The sequence below is a fragment of the Sus scrofa genome, chromosome 14 (assembly GCF_000003025.6).
Source record: "Sus scrofa isolate TJ Tabasco breed Duroc chromosome 14, Sscrofa11.1, whole genome shotgun sequence".
Lineage (NCBI taxonomy): Eukaryota > Metazoa > Chordata > Mammalia > Artiodactyla > Suidae > Sus > Sus scrofa.
Window position 1 is genome coordinate 46,515,443 of NC_010456.5, and position 24,576 is coordinate 46,540,018.

Genomic DNA, 24,576 nt, shown 5'->3' on the forward strand with positions numbered 1-24,576 from the left:
GCAGGGTTTTAAGCTAGAGTCCTAAGATCTGGCTTACATTTTAACAGGTGCTGGCTGCTATGCTTCTTATCCCTCATGACTTACCTTTTTTTTTTCAGCCACACCCACAGCATTTGGAAGTTCCCAAGCGGGAGACTGAACCGAAGAGACAATGCCAGGTCATTAACCCACTGAGCCATAGCAGGAACTCCACTTGTTTTTCTAATTCTTACATTTGTTTTTTATTTCTTCTTTGTCTATCTGCCCCACTAGAATGTGGTAAGCAACCCAAAGGCAGAAACTGGCTTGTTTACCTATCATCACATTTAGCCCAGTGTCAGGGACACAGGAGGGCTCAATAAATACTGAATGAATGAATGTTGGATGTATGAAGGCTCTGTCCTCAGTGTTGCAATCTCCAGCCACCCAGCCCTCAGAGATCAGAGAATGAAGACTACAGAAACAAACAACAGCTAGCTCTAATGAAATTTTGTCATTCTACTTTCAATATCCTTAGGACCCAAAAAGCAATTAAGGTGAGATAAAAAGTATGTGCCAACCAAGTCCAGTCCTTTACAGAGCTCAGCTGTAACGAATGTCTTCAGTGCTGAAAGGGTCGAACTTTTGAGACCTGACTTCCAAATCTACCATCTTGTAGCTAAAGTCCACAGAGGAGATTTGACAGATCGGCGACTGATGAACTCTAGGCATTCTGTGGTCAACCAGCCACAATGTTAATTGGAAGAGGCCTCTCAGCTTTGGGGAGACCCTCTTAGTGGAGGTCAGATGTCAAGCCCAAGGCTAAAGAGCCCAAAAGCATGAGGTTTGGGAGTCTAGAACCACAGGCAAGCCTTGCTCAGCTCCATTAAATTAAAAGGAGACATTTCAAGAGCAAGGGGTTGGGAAAGAAAAGGTACAACCCAGGCTCTCAAGGGGTCTACACAACCTAACAGGCACAACCATACCACATCTGCAAAATGAGAATCACAATGCACATGCCTGAGGGGTTTATAAGGCTAAAACAAGGGAATACATACAAAGTCCTCGGCAGTGCCCAGTCCACCAAGTGCTTGATAAATGTTGGTCACCTTACTACTACACAGGAAGAGCCATTACCATCAGCACCTCCCTGCTGCTCCCGAATTTCCAGTTCTCTGGAGGCCCTAAAACACTCTGGTGGCTGGCTGAGTGGCAGCATGAATAGTTCTAGAGTAGTTAATCCCACCATTGATCAGATTTCTCCCTTCTCCTCTGGGGTGACATAAGGATGGACAGGAGATCGTCTGTAAAGTGCTTTAAATTCCCCAGGAGTCAAGGACTGCTAAAAATTTAATGTGATATTCATTTACTGAATATTTACTGAGCACCTACTATGTGCCAGACATTTCACTAGGTACTGGAGACACAAACAGTTAAGATAAGCCCTCTCCAAGGAGTAAAAGCTATGTATTTACGAGACTGCCAAGTAAACAGACAATGACAACTCACTGTGATCAAAGCCATGGGACATCCAGTTCAGGCCTGCAAGGTGGGGGAGATGGTCAGATGGGAAGCATCATGTAGTCGTCCAGCAAAGAAGGGTGTGTGTGTGACAGGAAATGGTGTTAAGGAGGAGGGAACAGCACAAAGCAAAGACACAGAGGCAAACAGCTGAGGCCTTTCCAGAAGTGGAAAGCAGCTCAGTTTGACTGCAACTTGGGAAAGGAGTGAGGAAGTGAGGTGTAGAAAAGACAAGGCAAGAGAACCCAGCAGGGATCAGAGCTCAAAGGGCCTTGAAGGCCACGATAGGGAGTGTGAGTTTTAGCCTTAGAGCCATGAGGATCCACTGATGGATATTCAAACAGAACTTTTTTTAAAAGAGAGTCCTCAAATGCTCAAGCAATATTTTTCTCTCTGGAGTTATTTGTTCCTCTCTGTGTGAAGAGAAAAAGAACACAAAAACCATTTCTGGACTGTGATAACTCATCAGTGACCTATCTTAGGCAAAAGACCTGTTTAGAAAAAGAAATATCTACAAGTAACAGATACCCCTTCAGCTTTCGGAAACACACCAAAGCACAGATCTCATACCCAAGGCGTGTTTGCTCTACATCAGGCTTTGGTGCCAGGCGTGGGGGTTTTTGGGAAGTGAGCAGGCAAGACGTGCCATAGCTTCAGAGAATAACTATAAAAAGAAGAAAGTTCAAGCCCTGAGCCAGCAGGACCAACGGACTGAACTTGTTCTGAAACACTTTTAGGAAGTGAAACAAGAAGGACGGGAGAAGTCCTGTGTACATAATGGTCTCTGTTTGCAGATGGAAATACCACACCCCCAAACCAGGGTTGACAGCCTTCCTTAGACACAGGCTCCCAGTGGGCACCAAGTGCCTAGAGTCAAGGCACCTACCACAGCAACAAGAGGGTCTGCACAAATGTGCCACATGTGCCAGTGTTCTGGGGAGAGGGCGAAGGTGGTGGTGTTATTCTAGAACTGAGGTAAAGAAGGTTCAATCTGGGAGTTCCCATGGTGGCTCAGTGGAAATGAACCCAACTAGTAGCCATGAGAATACAGGTTCGATCCCTGGCCTTGCTCAGTGGGTTAAGGATCTGGCGTTGCGGTAAGCTGTGGTATAGGTCACAGATGCGGCTCGGATCTGGTGTGGCTGTAGTGTAGGCCAGCAGCTGTAGCTCTGATTCAACGCCTACCCTGAGAGCTTCCATATGCTGATCTGCGGCCCTTAATAAAAAATAAATTTAAAAAAGAGAAGGCTCAGCCTAAATAAGTTAATCAGGTCACATCACCAAGAAGCTGCTGAGCTAGGACTGGAACCCAGGATTGACTGATGAGTAAGGGAGTGCTTTTTCCATCATACCTCTGAGCGCTCAAGAAGTCACTCAGGTGAAATCTATGCTCAAACCACACTCAACTGATAATCTCTATACAACTTCTGAGGGATCTGATTCTTTGAAAACTAGTTAAGTCCCTCTTCATGGAGCTTCTTGAAGAGGTTGAAGGAGGCTGGGCTCAACTCAGGACAGGAAGCCAGATGCTTTGAGCTCTGCTTATATTCTTACCATCTGTGACAAGTCACTTCATCTCATATTCTCCCTTGGAATGATGGGGATAGGGAATGTTAAGTTTCTGTGAATTCAATGAACTAGAAGAACAGATCGAAGAGTTTAAAAACAGGTACTACAGTAATGTCTGTATCACAACTTTCTTCAGAAACATGTGGAAACCCTTATGAGTTCATTAAGGCTTGTAATACCCAGGAGCAGGTAGGATATCAGCAGGTCTGTGCTGCTACCAAGGAAAATGAGGCAGAAGTGGAGCAAGAGAATGTCTGCAAAGGAATATGGTTCAGAATCACAGAGCCTAGTGCTCTGGTGATGAAACCATCTCACCATCTTTCAGGCAAGATGTGCACTTTCTAGCCAAGAAGTCAGGGGACCTGCATTTTTCTTAGAGAGACACAGACCTTTCCCTTGGGAATATTCTTCAAGAACCCAGGGCCAAAAGATTCCTCTAAGGGGTCATGTAGTTCCTCTTTACTCCAAAAAGAATGCAGCTCAACCACTCTCAAGGGAGGTTCTGGATATTATTAAATTAGTTTCATCCATAGCCTATCTGATGTCTCACAGTACCCAATAGTCAGGAAAAACTCTTGCCCTGAAAAGCAACGACCTGCAAAACTGTTTCATCCTAAATAAAGTGAATCAAATGCTCCTTATGAAGGTTAGACAAGAAGCAATAAGGCTACATCTTTATATAGATGCAAGTAAATATAATGGCAGCTAAAGATATTAAATAGCTCCTACACTCCAATCTTGCTCCAGCCTCTCTTTGGTCTCTGCACTTTGCACGTTCCTGAGAACCTGGGTAGAAATTCTGACTCTTGCCTACACCACCCGATTGACCTTACAGGTGTGACTTAACCTCTCTGTGCATTTTACTCGGAGGTGAAATGGAGATAACAACAGCAGCTACCTCACAAAGGTTGCTGGGAAATTTAAATGCTGCATTACGAGTACTTAACATAATGCCTGGTACACAGTAAGAGCTCAATTAATCAGCAGCTAGCATTTTATCAGTAGTTTTGGCATTTATTACAGGTGTCCCCAGTTAACTTGTTGGTGAGGCGCCTAAGTACAGACCAAACCCAACCCTACCCCAGAGCAGGCAGCGCGGGCTGCTCCTTAATTTATTTTTATTTTTTTTTCTTTTCAAACCTTGGCAAAGAGATAAGGCCCTGAACGAGGAGGAAGACTCAGGCTGGCCATGGGGGTAAGAATGCAGAGGGAACCAGGACCCGAAGAGAAGTTTCCTGTTTGGCCAAGCGCAGGCTCCCTGGGGCCTAAGTCTAGGAGTCTCTCCAGGAGGGCGCCCCCAGAGGGACTGCGGACCTGGGGTGGAGGCGGGAGGCCAAGCGGCCGAGAATGAATGAACCCGCAGCCCTTCTGCCTCAACGCGGCCTGGGAAGCCACTCTAGCTCCTCTAGCGCCTCGTCCTCTCCGTGACCTCTGACCCCACAAACCCCTCACCTCAGACCCCCCGACTCCCTGCCCCATCTCTTCTCCGGCCTCGCCGGGCTCCCCGCCTCCTCACCCGCAGGTCCAAACGGCTCCCGGCGCCACGGCGCGGCTCCACTCTGCAGTAAAACGTCCGCGGCCTTGTCGTCCCACTCTCCCGGTGCGTCCGTGCCGCCAGCCGCTCCGAGCCCCGCGGCTGTCACCTGCCGGGCGGAAGTGAGCTGCCCGCGCTCGGGCACTTCCGGTGGACGCAGGGCCTGGGGGCGGGGTCAAGGGTTCAACCCGGGCGGGGGTGGGGCCCGTGAGGGCGTGGCCAGGAGGGCGGGGCCGGCGGGAATTAACCCTCCTCCGACATGTCGTTCTCAGCCACTGTAGAGCCAGAGAAAGATTAGACAGATAAGCCGTTACGTAGTTTAACATGATGAAGATGGAAAAGGTCGTTACAGACGGGTAAACTAGACTCTGAGAGGGGCAAGTTTTGCTCAAGATCGCTTACTTTATGAAGGAATTCCGCGTTGTAAGAGAAAACCTTAGACCTTCCAAGGAGAGCTTAATGATGTCCCATCCTCCTTTTGGCTGGGTTAATCAGGACTTCAGTTGCTATAGCAATCTCACTCCCAACTCTGGTATTATTAAACTTTCTCCTCCTGGATAATTTCTTTCTTTCTTTTTTTTTTTTTTTTTTTTTTACCGCTGCACTTAGGGCATATGGAAATTCCTGGACTAGGGGTCTAATCGGAGCTGCAGCTGTGGCCTGTGCTGCAGCCATAGCAACACCAGATCCGAGTGGCATCTGCAACCAATGCCGCAGCTTCTGGCAATGCCAGATCCTTAACCTACTGAGCTAGGCCACGGATAGAACCAGAATCCTCATGAATACTAGTTGGGTTCTTAACCTGCTGAGCCACAATGGGAATTCCATCTGATTATCCTCATTAAAATATTAATTAATCATTACTCTTTAAAAATGTTTACTGGACAAATATTTGCATTGTAGAGAAACGGAAATATACTAGTAAGCAAAAGGAGAGAAATCATCTGCAATCCCATTTCCGGAGACAATCATTTCTTAAAATTAAAGTATAGTTGATTTACAATATTGTGCCAATTTCTGCTGTACACTCATTCTTAATATTTTGGTGAATATCCTTCCAGACTCAACACATCATTTGGTATTTTTACCTCACCAAGATATTGGTAAAAGTCTTCTAAAGCAAGAAATATATTTAGAGTTTTTTTTTTTTTTTTTTAACTTTTAGGGCTGCACCCTCAGTATATGGAGGTTCCCAGGTTAAGGGTAGAATCCAAGCTACAGCTGCTGGCCTACACCACAGCCGCAGCAACGCAGGATCCTTAACCCACTGAGTGAGGCCAGGGATCGAACCCGCAACATCACTGCTCCTAGGCGGATTCGTTTCCACTGCTCCATGACAGGAACTCCAAGAAATACATTTTTGTTTGGTGCTTTCCAACACCTGCGATTCTATTGTATGGACGGCATCACTGTTTTCAAAAACAAACCTCTACAGTTGTTCACTTGGGTTGTCACCAATTGTTTCATATTACAAAACGTATTAATAAATAAGTTTGCACAGCCAAGTCTTTATGTCCCATCTAATCCAGATATTACTGTTTTAATTTTAATATAGTTTTGCATGTTTAATTAACCTGAAATCCTTTTTATAAAATGTTTAATTTTAGAATAATTATAGTGGAGTTCCCATCGTTGCGCAGTGGTTAACCAATCCGACTAGGAATCATGAGGTTGTGGGTTCAATCCCTGGCCTTGCTCAGTGGGTTAAGGATCTGGAGTTGCCATGAGCTGTGGTGTGTGTCGCAGACACGGCTCAGATCCCGAGTTGCTGTGACAGTGGCGTAGGCCGGTGTCTACAGCTCCGACTAGAACCCTAGCCTGGGAACCTCCATATGCTGTGGGAAGCGGCTCTAGAAAAGGCAAAAAGACAATAAATAAATAAAACAATTACAGACTTATAGGAAATTGCAAAAATAGTACATCAAGGGTATCATGTACCCTCACTCAGCTTCCCTCCATGGTGACATTTTATATATTTGTAGTATAATGTCAAAACCAGGGAACTGGCATTGAAACAACTCTCTTAACTAAATTTACAGAACTTAGTCCATTTTTAAATCCTTTCCTTTTTTTTGGCCATGACTACAGCATGTGAAAGTTCCCAACCCAAGCTACTGCAGTGACACCACCAGATACTTAACCTGCTGCACCACAAGGAAACTCCTTTAAATCCTTTTCTGAAGTAGACAGGAAATAAATAGTTTTATATGCACATGCCGTGTTCCACATGCTATGCACAGCTGTCTGGAGGAAACACCTTTCTCTAATGATAAATTTTGGCAAATGCTATTGGCCTCATTGGAAAACAAAATTTCCTTAGGAATGTGACATGGAAAGAGAAAAATTATCCAACAAAACACACCAAGAAACAAAGGTACCAAGCTTGACGGCTTACGTGAATGTGACGTCAGTGGTAGAAGCAGCCAGAACTTGAAGATTCCCAAGGAGACAGAAGTCACAGCATCAGTTTGCTCAGGAAGGACATCCTGCAGAAGGTGACATTTGTTCTAGGCTCTGCTCAATGAGAACACAGTTGCACAGGCTGAGATAGAAGGAAAAGGTAATCCAGGGACAAGAGTGCAGAGGCAGGAAGGCAAGGAAGCCAGATGTCTGGGTCTTTCTGAAAGCATTTCCCAAGCCCCTGCTCTGAAATGTGCCTCAGGCTGGGTGTTGGACAGCCAGGCAGTGTGTGGAGGGTCTTATTTCCTATTCACATCAGCCCCACCTGATCGGGGCGGGGGGTTGTTGCAATTCTAAGAGCTAAACCCAGACAGTGTGTGAGTGGCAGAGCTGAGGGACTGGGCCCAAAGCCCCAGGATATGTGCTCTCATAAGTGCCATTCATTCACCTAAAATATGTCACTAAGTTAGCCATATTGGGGATACAACAGTGAGCTAAAGGTGGTACAATCCCTCCTTGGAATTATGGTTGAGTGTAGGGGACAGACAAATAAAGGGACAATTATAACACCACTCCGGGATGGCTTTCTGGAGGAGGTAAAATCCAGCCTCGGGGGTGAAGGATGACATTCTTGCTACTAGTAGTTATCATGAACCAGTCACTGTGCTAGGCTCTTTCACATATTGACCCACTGGTCTGCCCCAATAAGTCAATTCAATGCCGGTCCCCAAGACGAGAAAACTTAGGCCATTGGGCAAAGCCAATTCACTCTGCCCTGTGGGCCTGAGCCTCCTCTGCCATAGCTCAGCTTGGAGGAGAGCTAAAAATATGCTACTAATAAGAGGAGATACAGTTCAGTGCCAAAGGCTGCATGATTATATCTTGCAGAGGTGGGAGACAGAAGCAGGGAAACAGGGCTTCTGAGGGGCGTCTCTCTCCACCCCTATCCCCACCAACCCCAGCTGGCCACTCTGCCTGAGCCACATGCAGCATCAAATGCTGATAGCTGTGTCTAAAACAGTCACACCCGGGGCACATGTGGTCCACCCTGTTCCTCCTGGGCCTAGGAGGCACCCTTGCTCCAGTGATGGCCAAGCCCATGTGTAGAGAGAACCAGATTCTCATGACAAATACACCATCACTAGGAGTTTCACTGTGGCACAACAGGGTCAGTGGTGTCCTGGGAGCTCTGGGACATGGGTTCGATCCCCGTGCCCGGTGTTGCCGCAGCTGCCACTTAGGTTGAGACTATGACTTGGATCTGATCCCTGGCATGGGAACTCCATGTGCAGGGTGGCCAAAAAATGAAAAAAAAAAAACAAAAAACAAAAAAACACCATCGTTAACAATAATATCACCTGGTAGAAGGAGGAACTTTTTAAACTTTTCTCCAAGCCCTAATCATTTTCTATGCTACCCTACTGAGCTGGCTGATGTTGGACAGGCCTGTCCACATTCTTCAGTCTCAGTTTCTCATCCCTGTGAACTCTGAATCCATCATGAGACAGGTACCTTTGTATACCCTTGACATCCATCACTTTATTTAACCCTCACCATGCTCAAGAGGTGGGCACTAGGATAACCCCCACTTTACAGGTAAGCACACTGAGACCCTGAGAGGCTGAGGAACTTTCCCTACTTCACAAGGCAACAATGAGAGTCCAGGCCAGGGCTGACATCTGCAGAACTCAGGCTTCCCTTATCTGCCTATGAGTTTCATCCAATCAGAGGAAGATTCCTGTGATGCTGAGAAATGACCAGGACCTGCTGCTGGTGCTGTGTGACCTTCAGCAAATCCCTTCCTCTTTCGGACACACAGAAGCTCAGAGCACGCCCCTCCCACCCTCCGTCCACAGCAGCGCCTAATAAATATACGCTGAACAAATTAAATACTCTTCCCACCTGTGCCCACTAGAGGGCACACGGGTGACATTAACCACCACCCTTCCCTTCCAATGTTGTTGCACAGGCAGCCCCACATCAAGTCTTTCTATGTCCTGAAATTCTTTCTAGATTCTTCTTCCTATGTGATTATTATTCCTCTATTTCATTTTCTGTGTACATGCTGTTTTTGCAGTTTTTATTCTACCAGTTTCTAAAAGAGGCTTCAGACCCTTCCTGGATAATGCGTGTGTGTGTGTGTGTGTGTGTGTGTGTGTGTGTGTGTGTGTTTTAGGGCCACACCCGTGGCATATGGAGGTTCCCAGGCTAGGGGTCGAGTCAGACCTACAGCCGCCAACCTGCACCACAACCACAGTAACTCCAGATCCAAGCTGCATCTGAGACCTACACCACAGCTCACAGCAGCACTGGATCCCTGATACACTGAGCAAGGCCAGGGATTGAACCTGCATCCTCATGGATACTAGTCAGATTTGTTTCTGCTGCGCCACAGTGGGAACTCCTGCTTCCACATTTTGGCTACTGTGAATAATGCTGTAGAAACATTGGTAAACAAATAGCTGTTCAAGTCCTGGCTTACAATCCTTTAGGGTATATACCCAGGAGTGGAACTGCTAAATCTTATGGTAATTCTATGTTTACATTTTTGAGGAACCACCATCCTGTTTTCCACAGCAACTGCCCCATTTTAATTCCCTCCAGCAATATACAAGGGTTCTAAATTCTCCACATCCTCACCAGCATTTATTTTCTGTTTTTTTTTTTCCTTTTTCTTTTTCTTACTAATAGCCATCCTAATGGGTGAAGTGGTATCTCATTGTGGTTAGGGTTTCCCCCCCCCCCAAAGGTGTAAATCTACAAGAGCTATGAGAGCAAGAAAGGAGACAATACTGACAACATTGGAAGCGGGAAAGCAAAAGGATAAAAGATTACTGACTTGGCTGAATCCTAAGCCATCAAGAGGGGCGCTAAGAAGCAATCCAATTTATAGTGCAGAACTCCAAAAATTCAGGAACTAGTGGCACCAGAAACTTGTGGCAGTGGAGGTGAAGAATAAACTAAAATTTGGAAGTTTGATTCAACATCTGAAAAGAAGCTAGATGCCCCCCAGATCCTTCAGGCATATATCGCTGGTCCTCCAGCTGAAGACTGAGGTTCATACTCAGAAACGGGAAAACCGAGGGCTCTGGACCGTAACACCACCACCCCCAGTGGCGGGAGAGGGAATTACAGTAAAACAGGGAGGAAATAGGGGTGGGGAGAGCCAGGACCACAGTGGACAAGCCTGCTCACGTCAGAGCAGCCACACAGTCCTCCTGGCTTAACTCTGAGGAAGCAACCAAATGATCACCAAGAATTTGAAGAATGTGGAGGCCAGAGGCCAAGATGACAAACAAATACAACAACATGGATATAATCTAGATTAGTTGCTGGTACGCATAGATTATTCTGGAAGGAAACCACAGAAACTAACATTGATCCCTGTAGGGAAGGGACCTGGGTTGCTAAAGGACAGGGGAGGGAAGGAAATTTTCCACTGAACTTCCTTTTGAACCTATAAAAGCATTTAAAATTTTTAATTTTGGAATACTTTTAGACTTACAGAGAATTTACAAAAAATTAGGAGTTCTCTGATGGTCTAGCAGTTAGGGATCTAGCATTGTCACTGCTGCGGCTTGGGTTTGATCCCTGGCCCAGGAACTTCAGAAAATCCACAAAAATAGTAGAATGTTCCCATTTATCCTTCATTTGACTTCCTCTAATGTTCACATCTTATTTGACCATAATACAAGGATAAAAACCAGAATCAAAACCGTTTGTACAATGTTATTAACTAAACTATAGACTTTTATTCAAATCTCGCCAGTTTTGAAATTCCTGTTGTGGAAATGAATCTGACTAGTAACCATAAGATTGCAGGTTTGATCCCTGACCTTGGTCAGTGGGTTAAGGATCCAGCATTACACTGAGCTGTGGTGTAGGTCACAGACGCAGCTTGGATCCTGCATTGCCGTGGCTGTGGCGTAGGCTAGCAGCTGTAGCTCTAATCTGACCCCTAGCCTAGGAACCTCCATATGCTGAGTGAGGCCCTAAAAGGCAAAAAAACAAAAAACAAGAAACAAAAAAACCCTTTTACCAGTTTCCCCTCTAATGTCTTTTCTGCACCAGGGTCCAGGATACCACATTACCCTTCACCATCACATCTCTTTTGACTCCTCCATTCTGTGATGGTTTCTTTTCCTGGATTTATCAACATTAAACACTATGCATTTTTGGCAATACCCCAAATGTGGTGTCCCCTTCTTGGTACATCATGTGGGGATCCATGGTACATAATTGCCATGGATCTTATTACTGGTGATGTCTACCATGGTCATCTGGTTGAGGTTTTATCTGCCATGTTTTCTCCACTGCACAGTTACTATTCATCTCTGTAATTAACAAATATCTTATGGGAAAATACTGTGAGATCCGACTTCATATCATGCTTCTCCCCACTAATTTTAGCATCCTTCAGTGGTTCTTGCTTGCGACAGTTATTAATCCTGTGTTTGCCTAATGATGATTTTCTATTTCTCTCATTATTTTACGTTTATTTTACTTATTTATTTTTGGTCTTTTTGCCATTTTTGGGCCGCTCCCGCGGCATATGGAGGTTCCCAGGCTAGGGGTCCAATCAGAGCTGTAGTCGCCGGCCTACGCCAGAGCCACAGCAACGCAGGATCCGAGCCGCGTCTGCAACCTACACCACAGCTCACGGCAACGCCACATCCTCAACCCACTGAGCAAGGGCAGGGATCGAACCTGCAACCTCATGGTTCCTAGTCGGATTCGTTAACCACTGCACCACGATGGGAACTCCTATTTTACGTTTATTAATTGGAATTGTACTGTAAAGAAAAGCTGCCCTTTCTTCCCCATTTATTTATTCAACAATTTATTTCTATCCATATTCAGTTATTTGTTTAAATCCAATTGCTTATTATCCCTATGAACTCATGAACATTTTGTTCAAAGTTATAACCCTATTGTATAGTTATTTATTGTGTGGATCATTTTTTTCCAGCACAGTTCTTTATTTTCTGGTACCTCAAGAAATTTCCATCAACAGATGAATGAATAAATAAGATGTAGTACATATATACAAAGGATTACTATTCAGCCACAAAAAAGAATGAAATTTTGCCATTTGCAACAACTTGGATGGACTTGGAGGGTATTATGCTAAGTCAAATAAGTCAGACAGAGAAAGACATATACTGTATGATATAACTTGTATGTGGAGTCAAAAAAATACAACAAACTGGTAAGTATAACAAAAAAGAAGCATATCGCATTTGGAATGGATAAGCAATGAGATCCTGCTGTATAGCACTGGGAACTATATCTAGTCACTTGTGATGGAGCATGATGGAAGATAACATGAGAAAAAGAACATATATATGTATGTGTGACTGGATCACTTTGCTGTACAGTAGAAAATTAACAGAACGCTGTAAACCAACTATAGTGGAAAAAATAGAAATCATTTAAAAAAAGAAATAAAAGGAGTTCCGGTCATGGCGCAGCAGAAACAAATCCGACTAGGAATCATGAGGTTGTGGGTTCGATCCCTGGCCTCGCTCAGTGGGTTAAGGATCTGGCATTGCTGTGAGCTGTGGTGTAGGTCAAAGATGCAGCTCGGATCTGGCATTGCTGTGGCTCTGGTGTAGGCCGGTGGCTACAGCTCTGATTAGACCCCTAGCCTGGGAACCTCCATATGCTGTGGGTGCGGCCCTAAAAAAGACAAAAGACAAAAAATAAAAAAAAGAAGCAGACTTATATAGAGAACAAACTACTGGTTAGCAGTGTGGGGGGGCACTATGGGGGTAGGAGATTAAGAGGTACAAACTATTAGCTATAAAGTATAAAATAAGCTGTAAAGGTATATTGTACAACACAAGGAACATAACCAATACTTTATAATGACTGTAAATGGAGTATAACCTTTAAAAATTGTAAATCACTATACTGTACACCTGCAACATATAATATTGTCCATCAATTATACTTCAGTTTAAAAAAATAGAGTTGGAGTTCCCATCGTGGCTCAGTGGAAACGATTCTGACTAGTATCCATGAGGACACAGGTTCGGCCCCTGGCCTCGCTCAGTAGGTTAAAGATCTGCCGTTGCTGTGAACTGTGGTGTAGGTCGCAGATGCAGCTTGAATCCCACATTGCTGTGGTTGTGGTATAGGCCGGCGGCTGAAGCTCCAATATAACCCCTAGCCTTGAAACCTCCATATGCCACGGGTGTGGCCCTAAAAATAAAAATATATATATAATAATAATGATGAAAAATAGGGTTAAAGAAAAAAGAAGTCCTTATTCATGGAAAATGCAGCATTCTATTAAAATGCAATACAACTTTGGATTAAATGATCTGAAATGATGTCTTTTTCCCCAATGACCACAAATTGAGCTTTGAGTCACAGCTTTCCCTGGTGGAACTTTCAAATACCTAGCCACCAGTTAAAAGAAAAAGTGTTTTAAATGTAATGTTATACATTTTAATAATAGTAAACATTTCTTGGAGTTCCCATCCTGGCTGAGCAGTAACGAACCCAAATAGAGGGTATCCATGAGGACTCGGGTTTTGATCCCTGGCAGGTTAAGGATCTGGCATTGCTGCGAGCTATGGTGTAGGTGGCAGATGCGGCTCAGATTCCACATTGCTGTGACTGTGGCGTAGGCCAGCAGCTACAGCTCCTATTCGACCCCTAGCCTGGGAACTTCATATGCCTCGGATGTGGCCCTAAAAAGATAAGTAAATTAAATAATTAATAAAGAAGTAAAAAGTAAACATTTCTTCTGTTAAAAAAGTTTGGGGGGTGGAGCTTAGCAGGTTAAGAATCTGACTAGTATCCATGAGGATGTGGGTTCAATCCCTGGCTTCGCTTAGTGGGCTAAGGATCTGGTATTGCCGCAAGCTGTGGCTATTCTTTTAAGGGCTGCACCTGTGGCATATGGAGTCCCCTGGCTAGGGGTCGAATCAGAGCTACAGCTGCCGGCCTACACCACAGCCACAGCAACACGGGATCCAAGTCATGTCTGAGAACTACACCATAGTTGACGGCAATGCTGGATCCTTAACCCACTGAGTGAGGCCAAGGATCGAACTTGCATCCTCATGGATGCTAGTTGGGCTCATTACCGCTGACCCACAAAGGGAACTTCCATCAAACAGTAGTTCTTTTTGCAACGCACACACTTTGAAGCGGGTTAGTTGGCTCACTTTGTGTGAGGCAGGAGCAGGCCCACCACTGCTCCGCCTTGCCCCAGGGTTGGGCCTTGAACTTCAACTCCTAGCCCATTGTGTGTGTTTCACTCTGTAAGGAAGGGTCCTGGCACTGAGCACTGACCTGGGTTTCAGTCTTTCCGCAGGGGCTTGTGCCTGAGGATTCCAATACGTTCTTGTTCCTCCAATATGTTATATCCCTCTGTCCTTCGAATAGCCTGCCCTGTGGCTTCATGCCCCAGTGTCAGACTCAAGGACACAGCCTTCCAGAGACTGTTTAAGTAGCTCCCATAGTTGCCCAAGTTCAAACACCTGTGACAAACCCCTTAACCTCTGCGGCCTGGTTGTTTCTACTTGAACCCTAATTGAATCAAAGGAGAGACACTGGTTCAGAGCAGGTGGGCCCGAAGAGCTCAGGGCCTCCAAAGACTGTCAGCATGACAGTCTTCCTGACAGGCTGGCTCAGAGTCCAGCTGCCCTGCAGCTATCAGTGGAGAAGGACAGACTTTTCCCAAGCTGGCATCAACAACAAAAAGCAACAATTACCTGCTGACCTGTGGGCCAAACAACACAAAAGGAAACCCAGAATCCTACATAAAAATCAGATCCATTGTATCATAGGGGATATTTGGTAAATGGACATCGTGGGGACAAAACTGGTGATGGGGAGTTCCCATGTGGCTCAGCGGGTTAAGGACCAGACATGGCATTTGTGAAGATGCGTGTTCAATCCCTGGCCTTGTTCAGTGCATTAAGAATCTGGAGCTGGGGAGTTCCCGTCGTGGCGCAGTGGTTAACGAATCCGACTAGGAACCATGAGGTTGTGGGTTCAATCCCTGCCCTTGCTCAGTGGGTTAACGATCCGGCGTTGCCGTGAGCTGTGGTGTAGGTTGCAGACGCGGCTCGGATGCTGCGTTGCTGTGGCTCTGGCGTAGGCCGGTGGCTACAGCTCCGATTCAGCCCCTAGCCTGGGAACCTCCATATGCCGCGGGAGCGGCCCAAGAAATAGCAACAACAACGACAAAAAGACAAAAAAAAAAAAAAAAAAAAAAGAATCTGGAGCTGGGACTTCCCTTTGTGGCTCAGTGGTTAACAAACCCAACTAGGATCCATGAGGATAAGTGTTCAATCCCTGGCCTTGCTCAGTTGGTTAAGGATCCAGTCAGTGTTGCCGTGAGCTGTAGCATAGGTTGCAGATGTGGCTTGGACCCATGTTGCTGTGGCTGTGGTGTAGGCCAGCAGCTGTAGCTCCGATTGGACCCTGGCCTGGGAACTTCCATATGCCACGTGAGGCCCTAAAAAGCAAAAAAAATAAATAAAAATAAAAAAAGAAAAATCTGGAGTTGTCGCAAGCTGCAGCATAGGTTACAGGTGCAGGTCAGATCCAGTGTTGTCATGGACCCCTAGCCTGGGAACTTCCCTATGCCTCAGGTGCGGCCCTAAAAAGAAAAAGAAAACTGGTGATGGGACTCTGTGGGTAGGTACCACCCCAAGATGGGGTCATCTACTCCCTAGGATCAGGGTCTGGGCCTCAGCATCCAGGGTAGGACCCTGCTCCAGAACTTTGTTGGGTAAAGAGGCCCATATGAGCTAGACATCCTTGATGCCGACTCTGCAGCTTGGGCCCTGAATGGCCACCAGGGGGCTCTGAGGCCAAGCTGAGGAAGGCAGTGACGCCCCCAGGGATGTCAGGGTAGCTGGGAGGTAGAAGAATCCAGGGTAGAGAGGCGGGGTTCTCCAAGGTGGAACAGGGCAAGTTACTCATGCAAGGCTGCCAGCTGTACCTGCAGGAACTCTTGGAGTTTTGGCTCCACTGCTCCACCTTGGGCAGCTGGAGGGCCGCCTGAGATTCCCCCCAACCCCACTGGGGGCTACACGTGTGGGAAGACCTGAGGGTATCACCATGGAGGGTGAGAGACTGGAGGTGGCAGGCCTCGGCCTCGTGAGGATTTCTGTTACTCCTTGACTGCTTACCAACCATGTGACCCACCAACCCCAGTTCAGGCCTCAGTTTCCCCAGCTGAACAATAAGAGGGCAATTGAATGATGATTCAGGTGGCTTCCAGCTTCCCTGGAACAATAGAGATGATGGTGGTGACAATGATGGCAGTGTCATTGGCCAAGAGCTCGTCACGTGCCAGACTCTACACAAAATGATTTAAAACAAAAATGATTTAATTGGACTGTGTCCCTTAATCTGTAGGATAACCCCATGGTATAGGCACAGCTGTCATTCCTATTTCATAGCTGAGGCCAGAGAGGCTCACACAGCTGGAGAGGACTGAGCTGGGAGATGGCACAGCTGGGAAGAGCTTAGCCCAGAATCACATGGACCTGGGTTCTGGCATTTCTATCTGTGTGACCCTGAGAAAGTCACTGGCCCTTTTTGTGCCTCTGTCTTCTTTGATGCCCACTCCTCTGGGGGGCCATGAGGATCAAAGGAGGTAATGCCCTATGCCTGGTGCCCAGGGAGCACTCCGTGGACATCATTAGCTGTTCCAGGCTATGTGCATCATTATCTGCGGTTGGGAGTGAACCTAAGTTCATTGGCTCCCACAGCCCTGGCTCTCCACCCATAAATCCCTGCAGAAGCAGGAGGCGAGATGCTGCCTGGGTTGAGAGTTCCCATTCCAAGACAGGCTCAGATCACCCCCTAGAGTTGCCCAGGAAGCTGGGGGAGGGGGCGCTACACAGGCATTCTTGCCTCACCTGGGCAGCAGAGTCTGTCATCCCATCCTGACAGGCTCATAGACAGCCTCTGCCTCCAAGAACTCACTACCAGGCTCAGCTCACACCACACTTCTCCACCAGGTCCTGGGAGAGCCCTATGACCAGACCCCCAATAGCAACCCCATCCTTGGGGGTCTCTAGAGCTGTTGATCCCAAGTTGCCAGCGCAAGCTGAGAGCTGCCTCTACCAATTTCTGCCATTGTTAGAGGTGAAAAAGACTTGGAAGAAGCTGAGGAATATAAGGAGTCACTTTTAGTACTGGATTCAGTGAAGTTAGAAGCCTGAAGTTTTTGTGCATAGGCTGCCTTTTGCATTCAATCCCGAGATCCACTTCACACTCATTATTTATTTATTTATTTTTGGTCTCGCCCATGGCATGTGGAAGTTCCTAGGCTAGGGATGGAACCTGTGCCACAGCAGTGACAATGCCTTAACACATTGAGCCACCAGGGAACTCCTCCATATTCATTATTTTTTGACCATTGCTGTGTGCTCGAGTAGTATGAGCATGTGATTCTTTTTATGTGGTGCATATATTTTTCTTTGCCTAATTTGCCAAATAAATGAGTTCATCTAATAAAATGGTTTCTTTCATACTTAAAAAAATAGTAAATATTATGGCATGTGAATTATATCTCCTATAAAAAGAGAAAGAGGGGAATTCCCACTGTGGCTCAAGAGGTTAAGAAACTGGCTAGGGAGTTCCCGTCATGCCTCAGTGGTTAACGGACCTGACTAGTAACCATGAGGTTGCAGGTTCGATCCCTGGCCTTGCTCACTGGGTCAAGGATCCGGCTTGTCATGAGCTGTGATATAGGTCGCAGACACGGCTCGGATCCCACGTTGCTGTAGCTCCAATTCAACCCCTAGCCTGGGAACCTCTATATGCTGCGGGTAAGGCCCTAAAAAGGCAAAAAAAAAAAAAAAAAAAGAAAAAGAAAAGGAAGAAAGAAACTGGCTAGTATCCACAAGGATGCAGGTTCAATCCCAAGACTTACTCGGTGGGTTAAGGATCTGGTGTTGCTGAAAGCTATGGTGTAGGTCACAGATGCAGCTTGGATCTGGTGTTGCTGTGGGTGTGGCATAGGCTGGCAGTTGCAGCTCCAATTGGACCCCTGGCCTAGGAACTTCCACATGCTGTGGGTACACCCTTAAAAAGACAAAAGAGAGAGAGAGAGAAAGGACCTGGGCTACAGTGCTGGCTCTAGCCATGTGGCCTTGTGTGTGTTTCTTATCCTGCTGGTGCCTTTTTTCCACCTCCTGTAAGATGGGGACAGGAAGGTTTCCCTTTGGAAGTCGCTGGGAGGATTTACCTTGCAGGGAATGTGGAAAACTCAGCACCCACACCGTCCCTGTGGAGGGCCCCCAGGAAATGTAGTGGCTGTTGTGCTGGTGTTGAAGCACCACCTCAGCCCGGGCCAAGCCACAGTGCGAGGGCCGGAAAGAGGACACTTTCCTGGGCCACTCACTGTGTGGTGGGTTGTCAGAAGCCAGACGACCTGGCTAGGCTGTGTGATTTGGGGCAAGTCACTTGCCTTCTCTGAGCCTCTGTTTCCTTGTCTGCTCAGTGGGGATGACAACAGCGCCCTCCTCATCTGCTGTACGAGAAGATGTGGACAAAAACCCAAATGCAAAACTGCTGCTTCCTGCATAGATGCCAGAAAACAGCTGTGGTCACTACCGTGAACTCCCGGTAGTGCTGGCCAGCCCTGCCTGTCGAGCCCACCCCTTCTCCCACTGCTCCTTCAGCTGCCCTATCTCAGCCACTCTGTCTTCCACCCGCAGGCACTGGTCCTGCTGGCAGAGCTCCAGCCCAGTGAGGACAGCCCAGGGGACACGCTGCTGATGCTCCGGTGGCCTGGACATCAGGGCAGCAGAGCGCCTCCCATGCCTTAACAGGGTGGCAGAATGACTTGAACTCAGGCCAGGGTGGGGATACCCATGGCACTGCTTCTTTGTTGAGTGTCTAGCAAACTGCCTGCTGGAGCTTCAGTTTCTAGTTTTCCAAACCCACAAATAATGGAAACCCTCGTAACCTCCCATGAGCTGCCCTTTGGAAGATATCACTTTAGTGTACCCTTGGCCCTCACCTCCAGCCTGAATCCTCATCCAATAACCCCTCAACTGGCTGATCCCCTTGCCCTGACCTGGCTTACCTGCTTGGGTATTGAGCAGATGCTGTTCCCAAAGAGGATGTTGCTGGTGTCTGTGTTGGATCTCTCACTGGAGGCATTTGATGTATGCCATTGAGGACTGAGGCTGGCAATGTCTCTGGTCTCCTCAGTCCCCACTACCCAGCTGCTGCTAAAGCTGCTATCCTTTGCCCACATAGTCAGGGTAGCTCCCGTGTTGGCAGAGTCTGCTGCCTGTGTAATACACTGCACCTCTCCAGTGCCTGGCAGAGCAGCTGCTGGAGCTCAAGAGAGTGTTGATGAATGAATGAATGAATGAACAGAGGGCATTTGCTCTTTGGATTTTGGGGACTCAGGGGCACTTGATGACACTGGGACCCTGGATTGGATCCTGGATCTGCCTGCCACCACTCAGTGGCCATGGGATCTTGGCTAAGGTTCTCAACCTCCCCAAGCCTCGGTTTCCTCTTATGTCAACTGGGGAGAGTAAGAGTGCTGACCTCCTGGAGCCAATGGAAAGAAGCAAGCACAGCCTGGGACTGTTATGATTGTCCACCTCAGCCAATGCCTATCTTCCTGAGCCACCTGGGCACCACCACCTGGGCGCTAGAGGTGGGTTTGGAGGTGAAGCTGCTCTCAAGGGTCCTGAAATGAAGTCTCAGTGATGATGTTTCTGTTGGCTCAGCTGGGTTAGGACCTACCACAGGGAGCCAAAGTTGTGAGCCTCTTGGCCAGTTCTGGGGCCTGGTCTGGTCTGCACTCGACTTGGGGTGGGGTCGCACTTAAAAATTTTTTTAAAAAATTTTGGCCATGTCTGCTGTATGTGGAAGTTCCCAGGCCAGGGATCGAACCCACGCCACAGCATTGACCTGAGCCACTGCAGTGACAATGCCAGATCCTTAACTTGCTGCGCCACAAGGGAACACTAGGTCTCATTTTTTTTGTTGTTGGTTTATTTTATTTTTATTTTTAGGGCCACACCTGTGGCATATGGATGTTCCCGGGCTAGGGGTCAAATCGGAGCTACACCTGCTGGCCTATACCACAGCCACAGCAACACCAGATTTGAGCTGCATCTGTGACCTAAATCACAGCTCATGGCAACACCAGATCTTTAACGCACTGAGTGAGGCCAGGGATCGAACCCGCAACCTCATGGTTCATAGTCAGATTCCTTTCCACTGTGCCACGACAGGAACTCTCTGTCAGGCTCTTTTTATTTTATTTTATTTTTTTAAATTTTATTTATTTATTTATTTATTTTTGTCTTTTTGCCATTTCTTGGGCCGCTCCCACGGCATATGGAGGTTCCCAGGCTAGAGGTTGAATCGGAGCTGTAGCCACCGGCCTACGCCAGAGCCACAGCAACGCGGGATCCGAGCCGCGTCTGCAAACTACACCGCAGCTCGCGGCAACGCCGGATCTTCAACCCACTGAGCAAGAGCAGGGACCGAACCTGCAACCTCATGGTTCCTGGTCGGATTCGTTAACCACTGTGCCACGACGGGAACTCCCTGTCAGGCTCTTTTTAAAGCCTGACTTTTAACCACCACTGTGAGCTATGTGTACCTGTCCCTCCAAAGTCACAGCATACTCCTGCCTTAGTGGCTGGAAGGAAGGGTCTGAAACCAAGGTGGGGGGAAGGGGGTGGCTAAAGAAATAAAGCCTGGAGTGCCCTGGTGGCCTAGAAGTTAAGAATCTGGCATTGTCACTGCAGTGAGGGTTCAATCGCATGCCATGGGCGTGGCAAAAACAAACAAAAACAAAGAAAGTCTGGAGTTCCCCTTGTGGTGCAGCAGAAACGAATCTGACTAGTAACCATGAGGTTGAGGGTTTGATCCCTGGCCTCACTCACTGGGTTAAGGATCCGGCATTGCTGTGAGCTGTGGTGTAGGTCAGAGACGTGGCTTGGATTTGGCGTTGTTGTGGCTGTGGTGTAGGCCGGCAGCTGTAGTAGCTCCGATTTGACCCCTAGCCTGGGAACCTCCATATGCCGTGGGCGCAGCCCTAAAAAGACAAAAAGAAAGCGAGTCTATTGAACTGAAGGAAGAAATGATGTATAAGCATCAGTTTAGGATGGTCTGGATTTGCTGAAATGCCTGGGCCCCCACTGTGGGCTGTGCCACCCTGGTCCTCCATCCTTGGCTGTTTCCCTGCAGACAAGTCTTATTGTCTAGAACTTTCTGCTCTTAGCAGTTGTTCCAAAAGCACTTCTGGGAGTTCCCATCGTGGCGCAGTGGTTAACGAATCCGACTAGGAACCATGAGGTTGCGGGTTCGGTCCCTGCCCTTGCTCAGTGGGTTAACGATCCGGCGTTGCTGTGAGCTGTGGTGTAGGTTGCAGACGCGGCTCGGATCCCGCGTTGCTGTGGCTCTGGCGTAGGCCGGTGGCTACAGCTCCGATTCAGCCCCTAGCCTGGGAACCCCCATATGCCGCGGAAGCGGCCCAAGAAATAGCAACAACAACAACAACAACAAAAAAGACAAAAAGACAAAAAAAAAAAAAAAAAAAAAAAACAAAAGCACTTCTGAGCCTATCTTCTTATTCTAAGAACAGCCTATGCCCATGACACCTCTGAGCCTTTGCCTAGGCTGTATACCCTTCCTGTGGACCCCACACCAACCCCACCCCCGGCAGCCCAAAAAACCTCCTCTGCTGGGAAGCCCACCCTGCTTTGAGGGCACAGGGGCAGGACCCAAGGCTGCATCTGAGGAAAGTGGTGCCTGGGAAGAGTGCCCACAGGTAGGAAACCTGTAGTGCCAGACTCAGTGGGCCTTTATTGGGCAACACATATAAGGCACTAAACTGAGCTATTTGCTAATCATTTCAGAAATACAGATGAAAAAAAATTTTTTTCCCTTTAACTACAAAAGGGATCCGGTGTTGCCATGAGCTGTGGTGTATGTAGGTCACAGACGCAGCTCAGATCTGCTGTGGCTGTGGCTATGAGGTAGGTCCACAGCTGCAGCTCCAATTTGACCCTAGGCTGGAAATTTTCAAATGCCACGGGTGTGGCCCTAAAAAAGCAAAAAAAAAAAAAAAAAAAAAAAAAATTAAAAAACTCCAAGCAGAACAAAAAACTCCTCCACTCTCACCTCAAAGGGGTCATTCCCGTGCAGGGGGCAGCCCCCCACCCCCACCCCAGGGCAGAGGAGAGTGGCTACGGCTGAGGACAGGACTGGGGCTCAGGCACCAGGAATGCCAGGCTCTAATCAGCATGTGCCTCTGCTGACCCCATTGCCCTGGGCAGCTCTTGGCCTCACTGAGCCACTGTGAAGTGGGCGGAACAACAGGACCCCACCTCGGGGGACTGTTTGGGAAGGTTGAAGGCTGAAGCGCACGTACACACAGCATGGGCACATGCCCACACAAGAGAGGGGATCAATGGCGGTAACCGTTGTTACTGGTGATATCAGACACTCCCACGGCAGCTAGAAAATTCCTGAGCCTGCTGGCTGCTCTGATAATACTCACAGCACAGAAACAGGGTTCCCAGCCTGGCTCTCTGTGTGTGTGGAGCGGGTACGGATGACAAGGGGTTGGAGGGTCTGATCCTGACAGCACCTTCTGAGCTCTGCCCCTTGCCCACTTCCATGCCTTCTCCTTGAAGGGATTTTCTGAGGCCGGAGGAGCCAGGCCCTCCCAGAAGCCTCCCACTGCGGGTACTGCAGGCAGCATCCTTCCCAAGTGTTGTACCAGGCTTTTTCTCTGTACTCTCCCCAAGCTCCCGGAGGCCGTAAATCTCCCCACAGGGACTGCAGAGGCCCGGGCTGGCATCTGAGGCAGGGCTGACTCCCTCACCCTCCTCCTGGCTCTGCAGGGCCTCCTCCCTGGGGCGAGGGCAGGATGCTCCAGGCCCAGCAACTGCAGCTTTCTCACCCCCATCCTCCTTCCAGCCCATTCTCCTTCCAGCCCATCCTGAGGGGTGGGTTCCCCTGGTGGGGCCCCCTAACTCAACTTGCCCTTTCCTTTCAGCCTTGCTTTTTCCATCTGAAAAACAAGAGGCTTGGGTCTGAATCATTTTTAAGATACTGCTGAGAGTCATCATCACACAATGTTGCATAAAACTTTACCAGCCATTTCCTGCACTAGAACTGCTTTGACCCTGGGCTCTGCCTGGTTAGCAACCTCTGTGTTTCCAGAGCTACTGTTATTTTCAAAAAGCAAACTGCCAAACAGAATGTTTTGTGTCATCTTTTTAAAACATAAATATTAATATTTACTTGTAAATGTATAGGAAAATCTAGAGGAATATATATAACAAAGGGTTCCAGAACTTGCCTCTAAGGAGTGCGGTTTCGGGGGCTTTTACTTTGTACCTCACATGTTTTTGGAACTGAATATTTTTGTAACAAGTGTGTGCTGCATTTAATTTTTTTATTTTTATTTTTTGCTTTCTAGGGCCTCACCTGCGGCATATGGAGGTTCCCAGGCTAGGGGTCTAATCGGAGCTGTAGCTGCCAGCCTACGCCACAGCCACAGCAACACAGGATCCGAGCCGCGTCTGCGACCTACACCACAGCTCACGGTAACGCCGGATCCTTAACCCACTGAGCAAGGCCAGGGATTGAACCCACAACTTCGTGGTTACTAGTTGGATTCGTTTTTGCTGCACCACAATGGGAACCCCTGCGTGCTACTTTTAAGGATTTCTTTTATTCCCATGTAAAATATTATAGGTAATAGCATCACCAACAACCTCAAATTCACTGGGCCATTGATTCTTTTGCTGAGCTCATGGAATCAACCAGGGACTCAAAGGGTCATGAGGACTCAGGCTGGTGAAGTGTGATGGGCAATAGGCAAGACCATGACTTGACACTTAACATTGGGTTCCTAGGGGCAAGGTAATTAACATATTTAGGCCTCAGTTTACCTTCCAAAATGGGGTTAGTGGTAATTCCTATGCTTCAAAGGGTATCTTACTTTGCAAAAAAGAAAATATAATTTTTTTTTTAAAGAAAAGACTCTTGAATGAGGCAGGCTCTGAAAGACCCTGCCGGGGTCTCCAGAGGAGGCGCTGGGTCTTAGTACTCCTTTCATTGCCCCCTCGGCTTCTTCCCAGCTCTTGGGTCTCAAGCTGGACCCCCAGAAGGTCCTCGCAGGACCAGGAGCCCAGAGGACGAATGTGGCTAATGGAAACTGGACTGGACTCTTGTGTCTGGCATCAGTTCAGCGATGGGGATATAAAAAACCCAGACATCACCTCATTGCTGTTTCATCAAAAAAGGAGACTTTCTCCCTCCAAAGGACAAATTCCTTCAAGCCGTATGGCCTGGGAGGGAGCAGGAAGAGCAGAGGAGGGACTCTGGGGAGTGTCAGAGGGCAGCCCTGGGACTGGCCCCTGGGTAACCATGACAACCCCACTCCTGGGTATATTGTGGGCCCTTGACAAGCAACAGCCCTTCTATGCCTCCCCACACCCTGTGAAGCATCCCTGTCTAAGAGGTGAAGGGCCTTGTCCAAGGTCATGGAGCTATACCCAGGATTTGCCCCAAATCTGACTGACTCTGGGGCCAGTGCTCTCTGCTTCCTGGGAGACAAGAGGCCC

General features: G+C 47.7%; 1 protein-coding gene across 13 annotated transcripts in view; it reads right to left on the reverse strand.

The window, feature by feature from the left end:
* The window catches only part of AP1B1 (adaptor related protein complex 1 beta 1 subunit), a 50,714-nt gene extending 45,981 nt beyond the window's left edge, over nucleotides 1-4,733 (reverse strand). For 4 of the 13 annotated variants that reach the window (XM_013990390.2, XM_021074370.1, XM_005657373.3 and 1 more), the window contains exon 1: nucleotides 4,565-4,719. The gene's annotated coding sequence lies outside the window, so the exon portion shown is untranslated. Of the gene's footprint in view, nucleotides 1-4,564 lie in introns of all 13 variants that reach the window. The other 9 variants (XM_021074369.1, XM_021074365.1, XM_021074368.1 and 6 more) reach the window with 4 other exon arrangements.